Below are 21,414 nucleotides of genomic sequence, written 5' to 3'. Positions count from 1 at the left end.
TAATGGTTTGTGCTAAACTGTAGGGTGTGTGAGTGCGGGGTGGGGGGAGGGAGCTCCATTTTTAGCTTTGTGTGGACGCACGTCAAAACCAAAAAGTATTAACATTTCCCTCCCACAGTCTGTCGGATGTTACCTCTTTAATGAGCATTGTGCAGAGTGTGGGATCCAGCTTGGCGAACTGCATCGTTGAAAGGGAACGACCAAGTCCAAGGTCTGGGGAGAGGGGACCGTGGGAGCTCCCGGGCTCCTGGGCGCTGTCTCCGACTTCACCCGGCCATCCTGTGCCCTGTGAGAGGCCTGTCGGGTGTCACGGCTTCTAAGGTGTGCCCCTCAAGGTGGTTACAGTGCGTCAGTCCTATCCCCACAGAGGTCAGCAGGCGGGCTCGTGGCAGCATCGGGGCCACCGCTGCACCCCTCCACAGGTCCGCCCCACCCTGGCCGCACTTCACGTCACCCTGCCCTGGCTCCTCCAAGCATCCCTTTTTGAAACTTCCAAGTCCATTTGTTTGCTTGCTTGCTTGTTGTCTGCACCCTCGGCCATTGGAACCCCGTTTCCTGCGAACCCAGTCAAGGCTGGTGGATTGTTCTGTTCGCCGTGTAGATGGGGGCGGGAGGGTGAGGAAGCTCTGTTCTCTACCTTCAACACTCTCTGTGAAAAGAAGCCTCGTAGGATGACAGTGAGCCTCTCTCCTTTGCTTACTTACAGGGTGACTTTCCTGGTTGGTGAGTTTGGGGGGGGACTGGCCCTATAAACCTCCCCCTTGGGAGCCTGCCTGCGGACAGAGGCTCAGCTGTGAGACCTCTGCCCTGTGTGAGTGTGTGTGTGGGGCAGGAGCAAATGCTCCGTCCATGCCTGGGACTGGACCCTGGAGTCTGCCCAGTTCTGGGCTCAGTGTTCTGAAGCCCATTAGGATAGCGCTGCCCCGAGCAAGGATGCTGACTTCTCGTTCTCATCTGCCCAATCCTGTTCCTGTATCTCTGTAGGTCCAAACGTGGTCAGAGGACAAAAGGGCTGTTTGTTGGGCCCCTTTAACCCCTGTATACAGTTCTGCCTCTCCCAGGGCCTAGAGCCGTCAGTACCTGGCACATAGTACGTACTCAACTTATATTTACTTTGTAAATGAACGAATACGCAGATGAGAGAAATCAATGCTGATGACTGTTTGCGAATGGTAGGTCTCATACATCATGGTTGAAAGAATTCATTAAGTTAACTAGATACCCGTGGAGTTGGTACAAAACCCACAACCTTTTTCTAGATCCTGGACGAGTCCAGGTAGCAAACGCTGACCCCAGGATGACCGGCCGATTCTAAAGGGAGTGGGTTGGATTTGGAGTGATGAGGGCTTTTTATTCCAGAAAATGTCGTTACCAACAGAAATGCCAACCCTACAAGCACACAAGCCAACAAGACTCTTAAATCCACTCAGGACTCCCGTTAATCAGAACCCCCCCACCACCTGTGGACATCACCTGAGGAAAGAAGAAGGAAAGGAAATGAATTTGGGTTTTCTCTCCTGCTCCCATTTTCCTTCCTTCATCCGGGTTGACCTTGGACAAAAAAAAAACCCAAGCAAGCTGAAGTTTGACCCTTTCAAATTCTAAGAATTCTCTGTACTGATTTTTGTGTGACATCACCATGCTTGACTCTCGTGGTCTCGATGAACCAAGTTTGAGAGAGATTCTGGGTCAACTGATGTTGGTAGACAAACCGGCCTGAATTAGATGGTTTTTCAACAGCAACATGGCGTGTGTGCACGCACGTGTGCCACCAGCTCTCCTGGTGGAAGGGTCCGGGTTTCCAAGGGAGCCCCGGGGAGAGCACCCCCAACGACGCCCCCTCCTGCGTGACCCCTGTCTCAGTGAGGACATTTCTCACTGATGGATGAGTCTTGGAGGGGCCATTTAGAATACAGGCTCCTTTAGTGGGAAGGATACAAATATACACTTATAGGACGTCATGGACCATTTCCTTGAAGACCTTTCCTTAGAATTTCAGGAAATGGGCATTTGGGGAGATGGGATTTAAGATGTTACAGCAGGTTTTCTATGTAATTGGAGACCTCCCAAACCAGGTATTAAGCTCACCGAACATGCCTGAGCCTTTTAGATGAAAACATAGGCCCAGTTTCCTTCTTTATTAAGGAAATGCAGGCCCTGGCTGGAGAGCTGAGTTGGTTAGAGCATCATCCTGTCACACCAGGGGTGTGGGTTTGGTCCCCAGTCGGGGCACATGCAAGAATCAACCGACGAATGCAGAAATAAGTGGAACAACAAATCGATCCTTTTTTTTTTTTTCTGTCTCTCTCTTTAAAAAAAAAAAATCAATCAAGAAAAAAAAAACTAAAAAAAAGAAAATGTACCAAGAAAAATTTTACTTATCTGTTTGCTTTGTAGAGTGTGCTATGGGTTAAATGTTGTGGTCCCCTGCCTCAAATCCATGTAACCCCCAGGGGGATGGTGTTAGGAGGTGGGGCCTTTGGGAGGTGACTAGGGTCCCGAGGGTAGAGCCCTCATACAAGGGGTTAGTGTCCTTATAAAAAAAGACCCCAGGGAGTTCCCTCGCCCCATCCACCATGTGGGAACAGAGAGAGGAGACAGCCGTCTTAGAACCAGAAGGTGTCCTCACCAGACACTGAATCTGCCGGCACCTTGGTCCTGAACTCTCACACTGCACAAGTGTGAGAGATAAGTGTTGGTCAAGCTACCCCGTCTGTGGCATTCACAGTGGCCTTAAGTGACCATGACAGAGTGTGCATGTGCCACAGAAATGCATCGACTAAGTCCTCCAATGGCCTGAAGTTTGGGGCGTGTAGAACCCCAAACTCTGCTGCAAGCCTAAGGCATTACATTCTGTCTGTCGATATTTCAGTTAAGAAATAACAACCAGGAAACAGCCTTCCTGGGTGAACTAGAACCTGGAGGGACTGTCAGCTGTCCTCAGGGCAGGGATCTTTTCGTCCAGATCTGGGACCAGACCCTACGTACGCTCTGTCTCTCTTCTTGACCCAACCCGTCAACAGCTGGAGGGAATGTCACCTGCTGCGCTTAGATTCACGTCTCGCTCTAGCGAGGGAAAGTCAAGGCGAGGGGACAGGGCTGTGTGGGTACCGACGATCTTCGGTGAGTGGCCTGTGTCGCTGAGGAAGGACTCCTGGAAACCCCCTGCCTGGAAGACTTGGGAACCTAATTGACATCATTACAGGACGGAAGGAAGGCACGTGCCAAGGGGGACTCAGATGTCACTTTGCATCACTGTGCCTCCTGGTTGCAGTTCTCGGATAGACAGGAGAAGGGAGAGGCTCCACGCTTCAAGAAAGCAGCTCCGTGGGAAACAGGTATGCTCACCGATGCTATAGCAACGGGACGCAGCCAGCACACGTGGCTGCGGCCGACTCTGTGTCCCTGGCCGGGGCACTCGCCTTCAAGGTCGAGTTAACAGCGCGCAGCGTCCCTGTGAACCATCAAAGGGAATTGATGGGCTCTGAGGTTCCAGGCCTCACCAATGTTGAAAATAAATATTTGTTAGTGCCTGGGGGGTATGCTCCAGAACATGGTATACAGAGACAGGCACGTACACGTCTATGCACACATAACATTTTCCAAAATAGTTTTAATGTTATTATCATTATTATTTTACCCAAGCATCTGACTATGGCTTTGTAGAGTATTGAAAAAGAAAGAAAGAAAGAAAGAAAGAAAGAAAGAAAGAAAGAAAGAAAGAAAGAAAGAAAGAAAGAAAGAAAGAAAGAAAGAAAAAGAAAACGGGCCAACATGTTATATGACTAAAGTCAAGTAGAAATTTTTAACCATTCTGGTACTACGAAGGCTGGACCCCTCTTACCTTGACCTGTCCTGATAGGGTATCACTCCCTGCTTTACTTTGAGTCGGTCAGAAGATGGGTCACCGTCTGATGGTACAATTCAATATGCAGATGCTGGATTACAGAATTGTACATCAGGAACATATACATATATTTTTTTCAGGTGATATATTCTTTTATTAACCAATGTATCAAATAAAACAATACATTCAATAAAAAATTTAAAGTAAGGCCCTGGCTGGTTGGCTCAGCGGTAGAGCGTCGGCCTGGCGTGCAGAGGTCCCGGGTTCGATTCCCGGCCAGCGCACACAGGAAAAGCGCCCATCTGCTTCTCCACCCCTCCCCCTCTCCTTCCTCTCTGTTCCCCTCCCGCAGCAAGGCTCCATTGGAGCAGGGATGGCCTGGGCGCTGGGGATGGCTCTTGGCCTCTGCCCCAGGCGCTAGAGTGGCTCTGGTAGCAACAGAGCAACGCTCCAGAGGGGCAGAGCATCGCCCCCTGGTGGGCAGAGCGTCGCCCCCTGGTGGGCGTGCCGGGTGGATCCCGGTCGGGCGCATGCGGGAGTCTGTCTGACTGTCTCTCCCCATTTCCAGCTTCAGAAAAATACAAAAAAAAAAAAAAAATTTAAAGTAAAAGAAATTGGAATTAAAAAAAATAATAACTCCAGGTCGCCATTGTGATGAAACGTTTCTCACAAGACAACCCTTAGGGTGATGGGGTGTGAACCCAGGATACCCGGGAATCTCATGGGGCCGAGGACCCTGCAGGAGTCGCTGTCTGAGGGCTGCCGTGAGGGGGGAGAGGTGGGAACAGGGGGTGGAGGAGTCTGAGGCACAGGGAGCCGTTGAACCCAGTCAAGATGTCACCTGAGGTTTCCTGCTGTGAATTTAAGGTGAACCAGCACACAGTCTTTTTTTTTTTTTTACCCACAGCAAAAGTTTGTCCCTTGGACACAGTCAAGAAGACTCAGGGCTGAGTTAACCATCCAGAGTAGGATTTTGCTCCCGGCATCCCAGAAGGAAGGCAAAGGATGTCGAAGTGATTGGCCAGGACGGGCTTAGAATGATGGACCATGGAATCCATACTGGAACAGAGTGTGAGAGTGGGACGGGACCAATGCACGGGAGACCTCTCACGGTTCAAGGGCTGTTGTAGCGGGAAAGCCCTTGAACGAGAGAGTCAGAGCTCAAGGTTGAAGAGGGATCATGGCGGCATCAACTGTGCAGTGTCACCAGCTCCTCAAGGTCACCCCAAAGAAGATGTGCTCTGCCTGACCAGAGGGTGGTGCAGTGGATAGAGCATCAGACTGGGATGCAGAAGACCCAGGTTCAAAACCCAGAGGTTGCTAGCTTGAGCAAAGGCTCACCAGCTTTAGCCCAAGGTCGCTGGCTTGAGCAAGGGGTCACTCGCTCTGCTGTAGCCCCCTGGTCAAGGCACATGGGACAGCAATCAATGAACAACTAAGGTGCCTCAATGAAAAATTGATGCTTCTCATCTCTCTCCCTTCCTGTCTGTCTGTCCCTATCTGTCCCCCTCTCTGTCTCTCTCTCTCTCTCTGTCTCTGTCACACACACACACACAAAGAAGTATGTAATAAACAGCGTGCTTGCCATGTGGAGGCTACATCCTTCCATCCCATCTCCCTGCCAACGGCATGGCTACTTTGCAGCCCTCTGGACTTCCGTGGTCCTGGGGGCATCAGACCCATAGAAGAGCCAACTCCTGTTCCTGACCGTGGTCAGCAGCCGCGCCCAGTTTCCCGGTTGGCTGAGCCTGCAGGCTGCAGTGTTGCCCGGTCTCTCCCGACACCTGTGCGAGCGGGGCCGTGGGGCAGCATTCTCCCTGCCAGCTCTGACGGCCCAGGCCGGCCGTCTCCATCCAATGTGATTTAACCGGCACAGCGGTTGCAACCTCAAATCATCTTTATCGCTGCCTCCGATTTTACCAGCTGCCTGACAACGATCCGACCTCCCTGTGATCAGTGCGTGATGGATGGGTCTCTCCCTTTCCAAAACTCCCCCTAGAGAGTTACTGATGCCTCAGACAGGAAGAGTTCCAGAAAGATACAGTATCCTCCACCACGCTGGGGTAGCCTTTTAAAGCCCGATATATAACAGCAAGAACAGGATCTATAAAGGCAACGGGCAGGGGAGAGGGAATGGTAAATGTTACCAGTGAAAGATAAAAGTGACTTCACGATGGGCAGGGGATGGGCTGTAGAGGCTCTCATAACTGTATGGGGTATCGTGCCTGTCGCCGGCCACCTCATCGCCGCGACAACGGGCTGGCTCTTCCTCTTCCTCCCGGCACCCTGGTGGTCGAGACCAGGTTGTTTGGGTCTAAGTGGTTTTCCTTGCCCAGCGATGGGCAGTTGGCATGATGGCTTCACTGTGCTGTGAGAGAGGAACGGGCCATTTGCAGAACTAGGTTTGGGCTGAATTGGGGCCAAGAGTTTCCTTCTAAATTAAAGAGAAAGTGCATCGATTAGGGGGCCAACCCTCTCTTCTAGGATCTCACAGCTGTTTACGCCCAACTTCCCCTAACGTCGGCTGTACTGAACGGTGGTTTCCACCCAGCGGGATCAAGGTTGTGGCGCACTGGTTTCATTCTATGGAACATGGGGTTCTGTTCTTAGATAAAAGGTTCGGTTCTGGAGAGAAGATCTGCTTTGTGAAACTAGTTGATTTTTCTCTAAATGGACGGTGAGGGTTAATTTAATGTACCAGGTTGATTGGGTGGATCACAGGGCTTCCAGATGTCTGGCTAAACCTTACTTCTGGCTGTATCTCTGAGGTGTTTCCTGATGGAACCAGCATCGGACTCAGTGAACTCAGCAACGCAGTGTGCCCTCCCCAATGTGGGTAGGACTTATCTAACAGATGGAGGGCGTGAGGAGAGCAAAAAGGCAGAGGAAGAAAGGATTCCTTCCTCCCTGCCTGGAGGCTTGACCTGGGACAGCGAGCTTTTCCTGCCCCTTGTTGCTTCTGGGTCTCAGGCCTCTGGACTTGGACCAGAGCTATCCCCCCTGCCGTCCTGGGTCTCCAGCCCACAGATGGCCCATCATGAGACTTCTCAGCCTCACTGTCACATGTGCCAGTTCCATACGTCAAACCTCTGCCTGTAGTCCCTGGCCGGATAGCTCAGTGGCAGAGCGTCGGCCTGGTGTGCAGGAGTCCCGGGTTCGATTCCCGGCCAGGGCACACAGGAGAAGCACCCATCTGCTTCTCCACCCCTCCCCCTCTCCTTCCTCTCTGTCTCTCTCTTCCCCTCCTGCAGCCAAGGCTCCATTGGAGCAAAAGTTTGCCCGGGTGCTGAAGATGGCTCTATGGCCTCTGCCTCAGGCGCTAGAATGGTTCTGATTGCGGCAGAGTGACGCCCTGGATGGGCAGAGCATCGCCCCCTGGTGGGCATGCCGGGTGGATCCTGGTCGGGCGCATGCGGGAGTCTGTCTGACTGCCTCCCCGTTTCCAACTTCAGAAAAATGCAAAAAAAAAAAAAAAAAAAAAAAACACCCTCTGCCTATAGACATATCCCATCAGCTGTGTTTTACCGGAGAAGCCCAACCAGTGCGTGGAATACTTGCATTGGTACCAGCATGTGTGGGAAGTGCAAACACTTTCTTGGTGGGTCGTTTTCATCAGGTTGCTGTGAGATGTCCCCGCCTTCAACCCAGACTTAGTCCATACCTTCCTGCATATCCTCAAGCTCCAGGTAAACCGCATGGCTTCCTTCTCCTCAGATCCAACCTCTGTTTTCCAACTTGAGGACTTTTCTTTTGAAAACACTTCTACTCATAGCAAGTCCTCTCTCTAAAAGAGTCTCTCCTGCTCCCAAATACACTCACTCGCTCTTTAAGTCATATGACAAACATTGACTGGGCACTTTCCATGGGTCAGACACTTTAACTGGAGGGACTGTTTAGAATTCCCATAGCTCGCTGCTGAGTGCTTAAAATACTTAATAAGAAAAAAAATATTCTAAACCAAATGATGTGTTAAAATATTTAACACAATACTGTATTTTTGGTTCCATAAGATGCACGGGCATTTCCCCCTCCACTTTTGGGAGAAAAAAAGTATGTCTTATGGAGCAAAAAATATGGTATTTTATGAATGAAGGAATGAATGAATGAGTGAGCTTGTAGTTTGGGTTTAGGTGGTTCACTCACCCCATCTGGCTACGACCTCCTTACGGGCTCAGTGCATGCACGTGGCCCTTACTCGTGAACACCGTAGGCCAGTGGCCCCCAACCTTTTTTGGGCCACGGACCGGTTTAATGTCAGAAAATATTTTCATGAACCGGCCTTTAGGGTGGGACAGATAAATGTATCATGTGACCGAGACAAGCGTCAAGAGTGAGTCTTAGACGGATGTAACAGAGGGAATCTGGTCATTTTTAAAAAATAAAACCTCGTTCAAACTTAAATATAAATAAAACGGAAATAATGGAAGGTATTTATTCTTTCTCTGCGGACCGCTACCAAATGGCCCACGGATCGGTACTGGTCTGTGGCCCGGGGGTTGGGGACCACTGCTGTAGGCGATTGATTCGTTGTTTTAAACCAGGCAAAGGCAGCCCTGAGCTCAATTAAATCAGTAAAAACCCATCTGTGGAATTAGCCATCATCCTTTCCCAGAATGGAAACCATCCCAGAGACCACATTGACAATTAGGGATCAGTACACGGTTCATTCCTGCTCTACGGTAATTCACGGCTTGTGACCAATAGCCGAGTGTCCTGATGTTTCCCGCCCTTCTTCATTCACTGCCTAATCTGATTAGGAACATCCGTTCCAATGTCAATATGCAATCTGTATTCCAGTCCTGCCTCTTCGGTGAGCGAGGCTGTAATTGGTGTGTGTGTGTGGAGGGGGGGGGGGGGAATTGGAATACTTCACACCAAGCTGAATAGGATGTGGGTCCTGCCATTTTCATTTTCACTTTGTGGCCGCAGTCTTCACACGGTGGATGTTGTCAGTGTTGTCAGAGCTGGGTCTGTACACACCATCTCAGTGAGAAGTCCTGGGTTGCTCACGAAGCTCCATCCTGGGCACGGTCAGGACAGCAAACCCAAGAACCAAGGATAGTGGCCAACTATTATAGGAGGAGGATGCAATATGCTAGACATGTGGAAACACAGAACCAGGGAGGACTGGCAGCCATCTGTCTCCTCAGAGACGGAGGCCGGAGCCCACCTGGGACATATATTCCGTAGGTGTTTGTTGAACCCACAAGGCACTCAGGGAACACGTAAAGATTCACAAGAGTATCCGGGACCCACGCCAGTCCAGGAGTAGAGCCTCCTGACACCAGCTGGACTGGAACACCTCAAAGGCATTGGGTAAGCCCCTCCGAAGGGTCTTTCTGCCGTAGTATGGGATAATTAGCCCTACACCCGATGCCCGATGCTGCATTCACCACATCTGACAAACAAGACTATAACCAACTGAACTGTTTCCGAGTAAATCCTTATCGCCCGGAAGGGTCAAGTTTTGACGTCTAAAGTCTAACTGCAAAAAGCACAAAAATAGGATGCACGAGGGAAAAAAAGTCCATTGGAATTGACCTAGAACTGATACATATCATAGAATTAGCAGACAAGAACGTTAAAACAATCATTAGAGCTCCGTTGTAGGTTTTAAAAAGTAATGACAGAGAAGATCTCTAAAAAAAGACTCAAGTCAAATTTTGAGAGGTGAAAACTACAATGTCTGAAATTAAAAAAAAAAAATTTACTGGTGAGGTAAATGGCCAATGGGCAGCGCAGACAAAAAATGTAGTGACTGTGAAGACCATACCCTGAATGACATAAATAAAACCCACAAAAGGAAAAAGAATGAAGGAAAGACCATCAGTCAGCTGTAGGACAACTTTCAGCGCCCTAATATAGGTATAGCTGCGGTGCTTGAGAAGGGAAGGAAGAGAGAGAGGCAGAAAAAAATATTTGAAGGAACGATGACCAAAAATTCTTTCTAATTTGATGAAAATTCTAAACCCAGTGATCCCCAAAGCCCCGACACACACCTGAAACTCAACAAAATGTGAAACAAAATGAGAAACATCCCCCCTTTTTTTTGTAATTATTAAGAAAAAGTATAACCTGTTGTTCAGAACCAGGGACAAAGGGAAAAACTCTTCAGAGCAGCCAGAAACGATGAGACAAAGAGGGACGCGGGGAGGATGGCAGCAGGCCAGCAGTTGGGCGCGGGGCACGCATGGCCACAGGGGAGAAGCGTCTTTGAAAGCCTGATAGACAATGTGGTCAGCTGGAAAGCTGTGCTCGGTGACGGCACATCCACAGAATAAGGCCACAGGAAGACTTTCCCAGGCAGACCACGCCGAAACGGTTCCTCGCCAGCAGACTCGGGCTGGAGGAACAGAACTGGGGGTCCTTCAACCAGAAGAAAACTAACATCTGACGGGAATGTAGACCAACACAAAGAGCAAACAGCACCAGAAGGGCCAAGCACACAAATAAATAGGTGCTATTTTTTAAAGAAAAAAATAGAAAATTAAATTTAACAGAGTGATATTCATCAATAAGAGTTCATAGGTTTCAGGTAAACGTTTCTATAGCATTTGAACTGTTGCTTGCATTGTGTGCCCATCACCCAAAGTCAAATCATTTTCCATCACCATATATTTGTCCCTTCTTACTCCCCTCCCCTCACTCTTTCCTCCTCACCCCCCTCTCTCTGGTAACCATTTCACTTCTCTATGTCCATGAGTTTCAGTTTTATATCCCACCCATGTGTGAAATCATACAGTTCTTAGCTTTTTGTGATTTACTTATTTCACTCAGTATAATGTTCTCAAGGTCCATCCATGTTGTCGTAGATGTCACTATGTCATAGTTTCTTATGGCTGAGGAAGATTCCACTATTTATATGTACCACATCTTCTTTATCCAATTATTTATATGTACCACATCTTCTTTATCCAATTATCTATCGAGGGACACTTTGGTTGTTTCCAGGTCTTGATGTCTTGGCCACTGTGAATAATGCTGCGATGGACATGGGAGTGCATGTGTCTTTATGTACTGATGTTTTTGAGTTTGGGGGGTAGATATCCAGAAGAGGAATTGCTGGGTCATGTGCTTTAAAAAAAACCTATTTAAATATCTTTAAAAGAAAAACAATATATCTGGGGGTCTATAACATATATAAAGTAAAATACAAAGCAACAATAGCATAGAGGCTAGGAGGGAGAAATGCAATTATGCTTTTTTTGGGTTCTTATACTCTACAGTAAGTGCTACACCAGCACTTGAAGCTAAAGATGTATTTGCTATCACAAGTTAAAGATGTGTACTATAGCCTGACCAGGCGGTGGCGCAATGGATAGAGTGTCGGACTGGGATGTGGAAGGACCCAGGTTCGAGACCCCAAGGTTGCCAGCTTGAGTGTGGGCTCATCTGGCTTGAGCAAAAGGCTCACCAGCTTGGACCCAAGGTCGCTGGCTTGAGCAAGGGGTCACTCAGTCTGCTGAAGGCCTGCAGTCAAGGCACATATGAGAAAGCAATCAATGAACAACTAAGGTGTTGCAACAAAGAACTGATGATTGATGCTTCCCATCTCCCTCACGTTCCTGTCTATCTGTCCCTATCTATCCCTCTCTCTGTCTCTGTAAAAAAAAAAATAAAGGCCCTGGCTGGTTGGCTCAGCGGTAGAGCATCGGCCTGGCGTACGGGGGACCCGGGTTCGATTCCCGGCCAGGGCACATAGGAGAAGCGCCCATTTGCTTCTCCACCCCCCCCTTCCTCTCTGTCTCTCTCTTCCCCTCCCGCAGCCAAGGCTCCATTGGAGCAAAGATGGCCTGGGCCCTGGGGATGGCTCCTTGGCCTCTGCCCCAGGCGCTAGAGTGGCTCTGGTCGCGGCAAAGCGACGCCCTGGAGGGGCAGAGCATCGCCCCCTGGTGGGCAGAGCGTCACCCCTGGTGGGCGTGCCAGGTGGATCCCGGTCGGGCGCATGCGGGAGTCTGTCTGACTGTCTCTCCCCATTTCCAGCTTCAGAAAAATACAAAAAAAAAAAAAAGATGTGTACTATAAACCCAAAAATGACCACTGAAATAAAAAAAAAACCCAAAAACATTATAGCTGATAAGCAAACAAAGGAGATGAAATAGAAATTTTAATAAAAGGCAAAAAAGAAAGAAAAAAAACAAATAAATAAGAGAGAAAATAGAAAACAGACCGTGAGCTGATAGGCTCAGTTTCAGGCATATCAATAATCACATTAAAAATAAATGGTCTAAATACCCAAATTAAAGGGCAGAGACGGCCAGACTGGACATAGAAAGCTCAAGCATCAACAATACACTGCCTGTAAGAGACCCACTTCAAATACAGAGATGCAAACAGGTTAGAAATGAAAGGAAGAGACAGACACATTATGCGAGCTCTACTCAGAAGAGAGCTGGAGTGTCTGACAAGCATTACAATATTACTTGGCTGCCAAGAAGACTAAACTAGGGATACACAGAACAGCATGGGGACATCTCCAAATCGTGACACCGAGGGGAAAAAGCCAGACTGGAAAAAAACAACACACATACTATAAAATCCCAGTTACATAAAATTCTCTGAAACAGACTAATATGGTAGAAGAAAGCAGGTCCGTGGCTGCCTGGTGGGGGTGCAGGAGGGAGGGGTCACCGGGGGCCAGTGTGGTGAAACTTTTGGAGGTGGCTTGGGCGTTGATTCTCTTGATTGTGGCTGTGGCTCCAACGGCCTATCCACATGTCAAACTGTGTCAAGTCAAATGCTTCAAGTACGTGCAGTTTATTGTACATCAACTGTACCTGGCTTGGAGAATTAAAATGAAGGTCACTGAAGCATCAATGATCCCCCTGTTCCCTACAGACATCATTGGTGTATGTCGGTGTTAGGGACTGAATTGTGTTCCTGCCAAATTTATGTGTTGAAGCCTTAACTCCCCCTCCCCACCAATGCGAGTGTATTCGGAGATAAGGCCTTTAATGAGGCAATTAAGGGTGAATAAGGCCATTAGGGTGGACTCCTGGTTCAATCTAACTGGTGTCTGATAAGAAGAAGGAGAGATGGAGGGACGGGAATGCTCAGAGCAGAGGCCATGCGAGGACACCCCGAGAGGTAGCTACCTTCAGACTAATGAGAGAGGCAGCTTCGGGGGAAACCAGCCTCCTGACACCTTGACCTTAGACCTCCCCCCCTTCCAGGCTGTATAAGCCCCCCCACCTGGCAGTGGTGTGCTTCACCCGGCAGCTCGTGCAGACCAACACATTCTAGGGGCATTCTAGGTAACAGAGTTTTCCTGAGGCTCCCAGGAGAGTCTCATGGGGAACTAGAGCTGTGACACATGACACTCAGCCAGGCCATCCCCCCTCCCCCACTGGCACTGAGACCAGCGTGGCATCCGTGCCCCTCGGTGCTAGCTCTGATCCCAACGTCAAGACTTGGTCACCTTCCTTGGAGTGCCCACTGTTCTCTCCACGGCCACCTCTGTCCCACAGCCAAGGCTCTTTGTACAATGATCCCTCAAATGAGTTATTTGTAAAAAAATGGTCCTGATTCAATGGAACAGCACTGTGTGCCCACTCCACGCCAGGTAGGGAAATGGGCACTCTCGATGAGAAAAGGTGTAAGACCACTTGCTCAGGTAAAAATAAGCCCCTCCCCCTGAAATTCCAGCCCCTCTCCCCTCCCCTGAATCTCTGGGCATGGCAAGTTCTGCACGGTGCATCACATGGTGTGGCCATATTGAAACCAGTTTCTGACTTTTCTATTTATTTTTATTTTTGCAATTAAAAAAAAAAAACAAACAAAATCAGTGAGAAACTTTCCCAGGAACCATTGAATTCACTTTGAAAACATCTAGGCTTCCCAGACAACTGCAACGAATTTGAGTTGCAGAATTAAATGCCAGTTCCGTCCGAGCCTTGGAGCCAAGAGTAATAATTAGTGCGTGCACCATAAAACTGGGTTTTAATTAAATATAAACTTTGAATCAGAAGGACGTTTTGGGAAGCTGGGTGCCTGGTAGGCAGCTTTCAGAAAGGCATTTGGTAACCACAGCCAAAGAAGTGTCACCTCTGCTTGCGGAGTTTTAAGAACGTAACTGGTTGCAGAGTGGAATTTGACGTGTGAGTGGTAATTTGCCAAGACGCACTCTGACGTTATTCCATTTATTCTCAGATGCTCAGGGAGCGTCTTCCAGGAACCTTCTAGAATGGACACGCTGCATCTTCTGCCTTATTGTCTAATCCTTTTTGCCTCCAGCTCCTTGTCCAACATTAGTGAGCACATGGCGAATGTCTGCCTCGCTGAGCTTTGAGAAAACACAGAACTTTTTTTTTTTAACCCAGACAAGTCCTTACTAGAAGGGTCAGATGGAGGAGAGGTAGCGGCTGTCACTTGAATATTTCATGCACAAGAAAAGCACCGTTTGTCATCTAGGTGCATCGTGCCATTGTGCCGTTTTCGATTAAGATGGTCCTAAATGAATGTTTCATGAGAGAAACAAGGGTGTCTCTGCAGATTTAGAAACGGCAAATGAGGCTGGTCGTCTCCCCGTCTCTGTCAGAAACATCTGCCTGCTACCATATGTGTCTCTCCTCGGCGAGGGAGCTCATCGTTCCCGGGTCCCCACAGATGTGTGGCTCCATTTGGTGGCTCTCGAAACTTACCGTTCCGCATCCTAAGCGAGCCCACACTGAGGCTTTGCGGAAAGGTGCCAGTTCGGTTTCCTTACGGCTCCGAACTGATATGCCAGAGGCTGATATCTCTGTTGATGAAAGGTGGAGAGATGTCGGTGGTGGTCGTCCAAGTGCTCCCCCTCCTGCAGAAGGACAGTGACCGAGGTCACTCCGCCATGGCCTGGGGACATTGTAAATGAGCCCCTCTGCGAAGTGTCAGCCCACTAGGCCAGTTCGCGTAGCCACCAGGCAGAAACTTCAACAGGAAAGAAAAGTTGGCCCTGAAGGATCCTCCCACTGCAATCAAGCAAGGGCAAAGTGGGTTTCTTTTAAAAATTTAAAATTCTTTTCAAATGCACTTCCTACTTGGCAAATCACTTCTGGCTTCATTCATACCACACACAATGTAATACAAAACAAAACAAAACCCCCCCAGAAAACAAACCAAACATCTATTTGATGAAACAATGCCTGGGATGCGCTGTCTCATCCTATCCTATGAATAAACAGGAGCTTGTGGCGAAGATGGGGCGTGGCCCACTCACTCAGGAGCAGGGCCTGGACCGGCAGTGAGACTCTAAATGGACGGCACTTATGGTAATTAGTTAAAAACCACTGACAGGAACAAAGTCCGCAGCTGGAATGACATCCTCTAGACTTCAGCCTTCATTAAAACGGAAGCAACCGATTCTTCGGGGAAAATGGTCTTTTATTATTTTTTAAAAAAAAATTTTTTCCAAATGAGGGGAGTGCCAGCAGCTGGTGAAGCGTCTGCACCTTGTCTGTCCCTTTCTCGGGGCTCCCAAGTCCCCAATTATACCTGCTGATCGGACACACTCCCTGAGGTTCAAGGGAGTGGGCCACACCGGCCATTCTCTCCCTGAGGGACTGCTGTGTCCCCCTGGTGGTGCCCCGCGCGCCCCCTCCCCATGCGTGCATTCTCCACAGAGCAGCTGCGGGGGTCCTGCCACTTTGTGCCAAGCTCGCTGTGTCACGAATAAGATCTCAACCCCTTCCTACGGCCGGAGGGCTCTGGAGGACTCCGCACTGGCGTTACCTTCCCTGCGTCCCCTGCCACTCTTCTTCCCTCCCTCCCCATCGCCACTCTCCTGGTCTTGGGACTCAGCAGGCTTTCTACGTCCTGTCCCGGGAAAGCCCTGCTACCTGGTCGCCTGGGGGCTGGTTCCTGGGGACATTCAGAGCTCCGGTGGCATCCTTGTCATCCCCTCCAGAGTTATGTAGGTCAATTATTCTCTCTTTGCACAGACAGCTCAGCCCCAATGCCTAGCACAGTGTCTGGTACCCAGAATGCCCTCAGTGAATCATGTTGGCCAAAGCTGACACAGGGTGTGTGATCACAAAAGCCGGTTGGTGTGCAGGTACCCTACGCCCTCACTGATGCTCCCCAAGATGGCCCGTTGTGTGGGTAACACAGTGACTTTTCAGCTCAACCACTGTTTTCCCCGACTGCTTGGCAGGTGGTCCAAGTAGACGAAGGGTCAAGAAAACCCGAGTTCTGGCGGGGACCCTGTCTCCAGACAGCGGGAGGCGTGCTTCTGGTAGAAATCCTTACAGATGTGGGTCGTGTTGAGAGACGGGTCTTGGTGGCATGGTCCCACAGGCCAGCCACCTCCCCAGCTCGGTGATGAAATATTCATAAACAGGCCTGCCCTTCAACGCCTGTGCTCCCCGGAGGCTCTGGTTAAGGAGCAGTGTGGCAGGTGCTGTCTCGAAACAGTCAAGAAAGGAAATTCTTTATGCAGGAAATGTGTTTTCCTTCCCTCGAAGGATAGACACGCTTGCAGTCATTTGGTTCAAATCAGAGCCCCTGAGAGAGACAAGAAATACAATGCCTTCTGATGAGCATCCGTCTCATCAGGGTCAAGTTCTCAGCCGTGTTCTCGCCCTGTGGGATTTCCATCTGTGTGACTCGGGTACCAACACGGCGCCTCCCAAAGTCCTGCTTCTCTGACGAGCCTCCGCTGTGCATTGTGTGTGGGTACTGGGGGGCTGTACTCAACTCAGGTTGGCCCCATCAACTCCATTCAGGTTGCGCGTGGACACATGGTACAATTTAGCATTAGGCAACGATATACCTCCATAAATAAATAATAAGAAAAACATGACTAGGGAAGATGAATTTCTATCCTGTAAATATTAATAAATCATCACTCTTTCATAGACCGTTCCTAGATATCAACATGATCAATGCACATCACTCAACAGACAAATGGGCGGGGCCTCTAACAGCAATTCCTGAGAGCACGCAGGGTCAGCTGAAACACGTGAACAGACATCTCTCCTCCCACCCTCCCACCTCCCCCGCCGTCATACCATTCTGAGATGCTGTTCCACACCTGTCGTCCTGGCCCCAAACAAGACTAAAAAGCCAGAGGCAGCGTCACTGCACCAGGTGTGGATAAGGACACGTCCACTTCGGGGATGCGCTTGGCGGTGACGTTGGAAGCCGCCCAGACACTGAAGCCCAGCAGTCCTCCCTGTGAGGATTACCCTCCCTGCGAGGAAACGTCTGGACCTGCGCAAAGAGACCGCCACGCTATGTCATTGTAAGGTCATTGGAAGCCATCTGGACGTCCGCCCACACGAGAATGGATGAACAAGCTGACACACTCACACACAGCGGCGTTCCACAGGGTGGTGTGTATAGGAATACCTAATTCTACGTGAACCACCAGGGCGTCGGAGTACCCACGTGGGTGGACTTGGAGATAGTGTCCCGTGACAGAGCACACCGAAGGGCTGAGGGACGGCGCTCCCAGGAAGGAAAGCCCTGGCCAGGCAGCAACGTGTAAAAACTGGACTGGAAACATCGCTATCATTCTCTCACCCCCCCACACGATGACATTGACCTTGTAGCGCGGCACTTTCTCTCTTCCGGGTGGAGACCCGCACTTTATATTTTACAGAACGAGGCTCCCATTGCGTGGTCCGTAGGTGTCTACCTTTTTTTTTCTTCCTTTTCCTCAGGAATGCATTCCCAGCACGCACCTTTCCTGCGCTGACATCCTGCCTAGGTGGACCCCCGTTTCCCGACGTCTCTGGGTCTCGGTTGAATTGTGTCTGCACCGGAGAGTCAATTTTCACCGTGGGGCCGTGGTTGCTGCGAGTTCCTAGATAAGAAACAGTTGAATTAATGTGCTAAATCCCCGCTCATGTCTAGGAAAGATTAGAGGTGAAGTCAGAGAGCAGAGGACAGCAGCTGAGCGATGGAGCCTGTGTGAATGATTGGGGGGGGGGGGGTGGCAGGGAAGAGAAGGAAGAGCGCTGATTGCATCTTAAAAAGTTCTGAGCGGAGGACGTGCTCTGTCAGCAGAGCCCCAGGCTTTGCTCCGGATTCCTGGCGGGCGGAAAGAACAGGCGCAGGAACAGGCCGAGGTGGTCGTCAGAGATGACTTTGACAGTGACCCGTATCTCCCGTGCCACAAGTACGATTGTTTCTTATGCTGAGCTCAAGACCCATCGAGCACCCGTGTGTGACAAGTCGGTATTTATTTGGGATGATTGAGGCGTGGCGCCGAAGTAGGCGGCTCCCTGTGAGTCTGCGTCCCATGTGGGAGTGAGAGAATGCTAAGTTAGACCCTCTGGGGTGACTTACCAGTTCTCAGCCTTGCCGGCCGGGGGCATGGTCTCAGCTGGGAGCTGGGCAGGATGCACCCTCAGAATGGAGGGTGTGCTGACTACGGCCGTGGTGTGTGGTCCTCTGTCCAGCCCGGGTCTGTTGTTACCTCCTAGCACATCCAATGGTGAAGTCCTTCCTTAGAGAATCCTTACCTGGCCCCGATCCTACCCCTGGTCCCGACTCTAACAAAAAGTGGAAGCCACTGCTCCTCCATGTCCCAGACTATGTGGCCCCGGAACTCATGCCTCCTGCACTTACCGTCACGTGCGTGACATTTTCCACGCATCCGCTGTCTCCGTGAGAGCAGAGAGCTTATCTCTGAGCTCCTGGTGCCATCAGGTAGTGAGCCAGCACCTGTGGGCTGGGAAGGTAACCTGTCCAGCCTGTTAGGGGACATGGGAAGACGCAGTTGGTATCTTGGCATCAGAGCCAGACCTGGGATTTTTGTCCCCAATGGCTAGTTCACTTCTGGGAAGAGCCTGTGATATTTGAGACCTTTTCCAAGGGGCTCTTTGGACCAGTGGGATGAGACGAACTGAGCCTCGTGAGTTTTGAAGATCGGAGTCCCTCAGCGTCCGCCTCCATTGGGAAAGAATCTTAATAGGACTCCAGTGCCTCACGGGATGTTTGTGGGATATAAGGTCCTGTCTCCGTCATCAGAGTTTTGCAAATGCATTCCCAAGTGGGGTCACTTGTGCAAGGAGCGCTCTGGCCTTCAGCGGTCCTTTGGGCACGTCGTCGGTCCCCATCCAGGCTGTCTGGGCTGCTACCACGCAGCCGCTGGTGGAAGCAGGGTGAAGTTCGGCCCCCGTTTGCTGGTCGGAAGCTCTGTGCACCCTTCCCCTCCCTTGCACGGCAAGCTGAGCATTGTGAGTTGAAAAGGTGGGTCCCAGACACCTCCTCTCCCAGCCTGAGGTCATTGAGGGGGGGTGGGGGTTGGTGTCTGCTCTCCTGGCCGCCCTGCCCTCCCCTCCCCACCCCCCCGCCACAAGTCCTGTGATCTATGAGACGGGCCTGAAAGCCGCAGTGAGATTTTACAGCTTGGCTCTAACCGGTTCCCGTCTATAAAATTAAACACCGACAATAGATTAATAAGTGCCGTAAAATGCCTTAAATTCTTAACAACTCGCTCAATTAGGTGGAAAAAAAACATAACAATGTCTAAGGAGTGGATGGCCAGGGACTCGAGCAGAACATTAGATTTAAAGACTGCGGTTTATGGGGAGGGAAGCGGGCAAAGCGTAGAGGAGAAATAGAGGAGGAGTCTTCCTGGGACGTCCCAAGGTCCCCGGTCTCTTATCTCCTGGATCTGTCACCATCGGCCATCCCGGTCACCATGGCCGTTCCGGTCACCATCGGCCATCCCGGTCACCATCGGCCATCCCAGTCACCATCAGCCATCCCGGTCACCATCGGCCATCCTGGTCACCATCGGCCGTTCCGGTCACCATCGGCCATCCCGGTCACCATCGGCCATCCCGGTCACCATCGCCATTCCAGTTATAGCAGCGGGGACCCCCCCTCAGTCCTGTCTCTGCTCCCTATCCAGAGGGAGCCTTTATGAGGTCACGACCTAACCAGTTGGCTTCTCCCCTCAGAATCCACCGACAGCGCCTTGTCTTAGGCTCAGGGACAAAGTCCTTAATGTGGGCTGTCAGGTCCTGCCAGGTGGACCCTCCTTACCTCTCTATACCTGGAGGGTTTGCTCCACTGACCTTAATTCCCAGACCTACTCGACCCCTTCCTTACCTGTCAGGCCCTCTGGGATGTGGCCCTCCATATCCATCAGACCTGCAGGGTTACCCCTTCCTCCCCACCCCATTGTCTTCTTAGCCCTATGGGATGTGGCCTTCTTTACCAGACCCCAGAGAATTGCACCCACTTACCTACTAACCTTACAGGACATGCTCCCTCTACTGGCTCTCAGACCCTGCAGGGTTTTGTCCCTGTTACCACTCTGACTTCATCTATTCCTATTCGTGTCTAGTGTCCTTTGCACACCACGCTGGCCTCTTGGTGGCGTCTCCAGAGTATCCGGCTGCTCTCACCCCAGGACCTTTGCACCAGCTGCTCCTGCTGCCTGCAGTGCTCTTTCCCCAGATGTCTTCCCACTCCTTTTCTTCATGTAGGAACTGAAATATCCTTCTCAGGGAAGTGTCCCTTGATACTTTGTTTCCAGTGTCCACAGCCCCACCCTGCCTGGGACATGAGGTGTCTCCTGGGCCCACTGGGGAGGGAGTGTGGCCATTACAAAAACCTAAACAATATGGTAGCCAAGTTCCTTTGATCCATGGGGGGCTCCAGCTGCCACGTCCTGAACCCCAATGCCATCATTGAAGAGAAAGCCGTCATGATAATCGAGGGTCTGCATGCCCAAATCCTGGTAGGTAGTTAGCCGGGGACTGAAACGTGTCCCTTTAATATGTGGTTGAAACACGGTCTCAGCCACGTGCTAGCAGATCACAGGGCCGGGCAGACGTGCAGCCAGCGCCCTGTGCAGCGTGAGGAATGTGTGCCGTGGCAGACGCTGCGTGTGCTGGGGGTGGACCCGGCTTCGCCCACGTCTGCATCCCGTTCACCCCGAGGTGGCTGCGGAGTGGGACTCCGGGAGGAAAGGGCACGTCACGCAGTCCTCGGGCTGCCGCTGGTTTCAGGTGCCGGCCAGCCACCACACTGAAGCTTCCCCGGCGTCACTGCCTTGAAATCTAACTGCGAGCTTGTGGGGGGAGGGGACCAAAGGCTTCTTTTCCTTCTGTTTCAGGTGGAGAATGAAACCGGGGCTTAGAAGTGTCGTCACTTGCCTGAAGGCATTGGCGTTGGGCCCGCAGACTCAGGCTGGCCGTCCCAGGCACCTGCTGCGGCCACCTCACCTTATGCGTTCTTTAGGACGCAGTGGGTTAGACATCAAAGTCAGGCCATGTGAGCCCACGTTCTGCACCGCTGGCCCTGAAGGCTGACGCCTCTGCTTGCCGGGTTTACAAAGAGAGCATTGAGCTCTGGGGGTGCCCACGATCCTCGAAGTCGGTAGCTGCCCCAAGACTGGGATTTCCTTCAGGCATATTTGCAGCAATGGGGAGCTCAGGACTGTCATGTCCCCCTCCCCTTTGTTGTTTGGTTGTATCCAGTCTTACGTCGAGGGGCTGTGTGGTCACCGAGACGGAAATGTGGATGCCCTCAGCTCCGTGACTGCCTCCCCAAGCATGTCTGTTAAACAGGGCCAACAGGCCAGCTCTCTGAGAAGCTGCAGCTCCTGTTGCTGGTTGTGGGACATTGGACAG

This window comes from Saccopteryx leptura, chromosome 3, assembly GCF_036850995.1.
Source record: "Saccopteryx leptura isolate mSacLep1 chromosome 3, mSacLep1_pri_phased_curated, whole genome shotgun sequence".
Classification (NCBI taxonomy): Eukaryota; Metazoa; Chordata; class Mammalia; order Chiroptera; family Emballonuridae; genus Saccopteryx; species Saccopteryx leptura.
Note: the sequence above shows the minus strand (reverse complement) of the source record.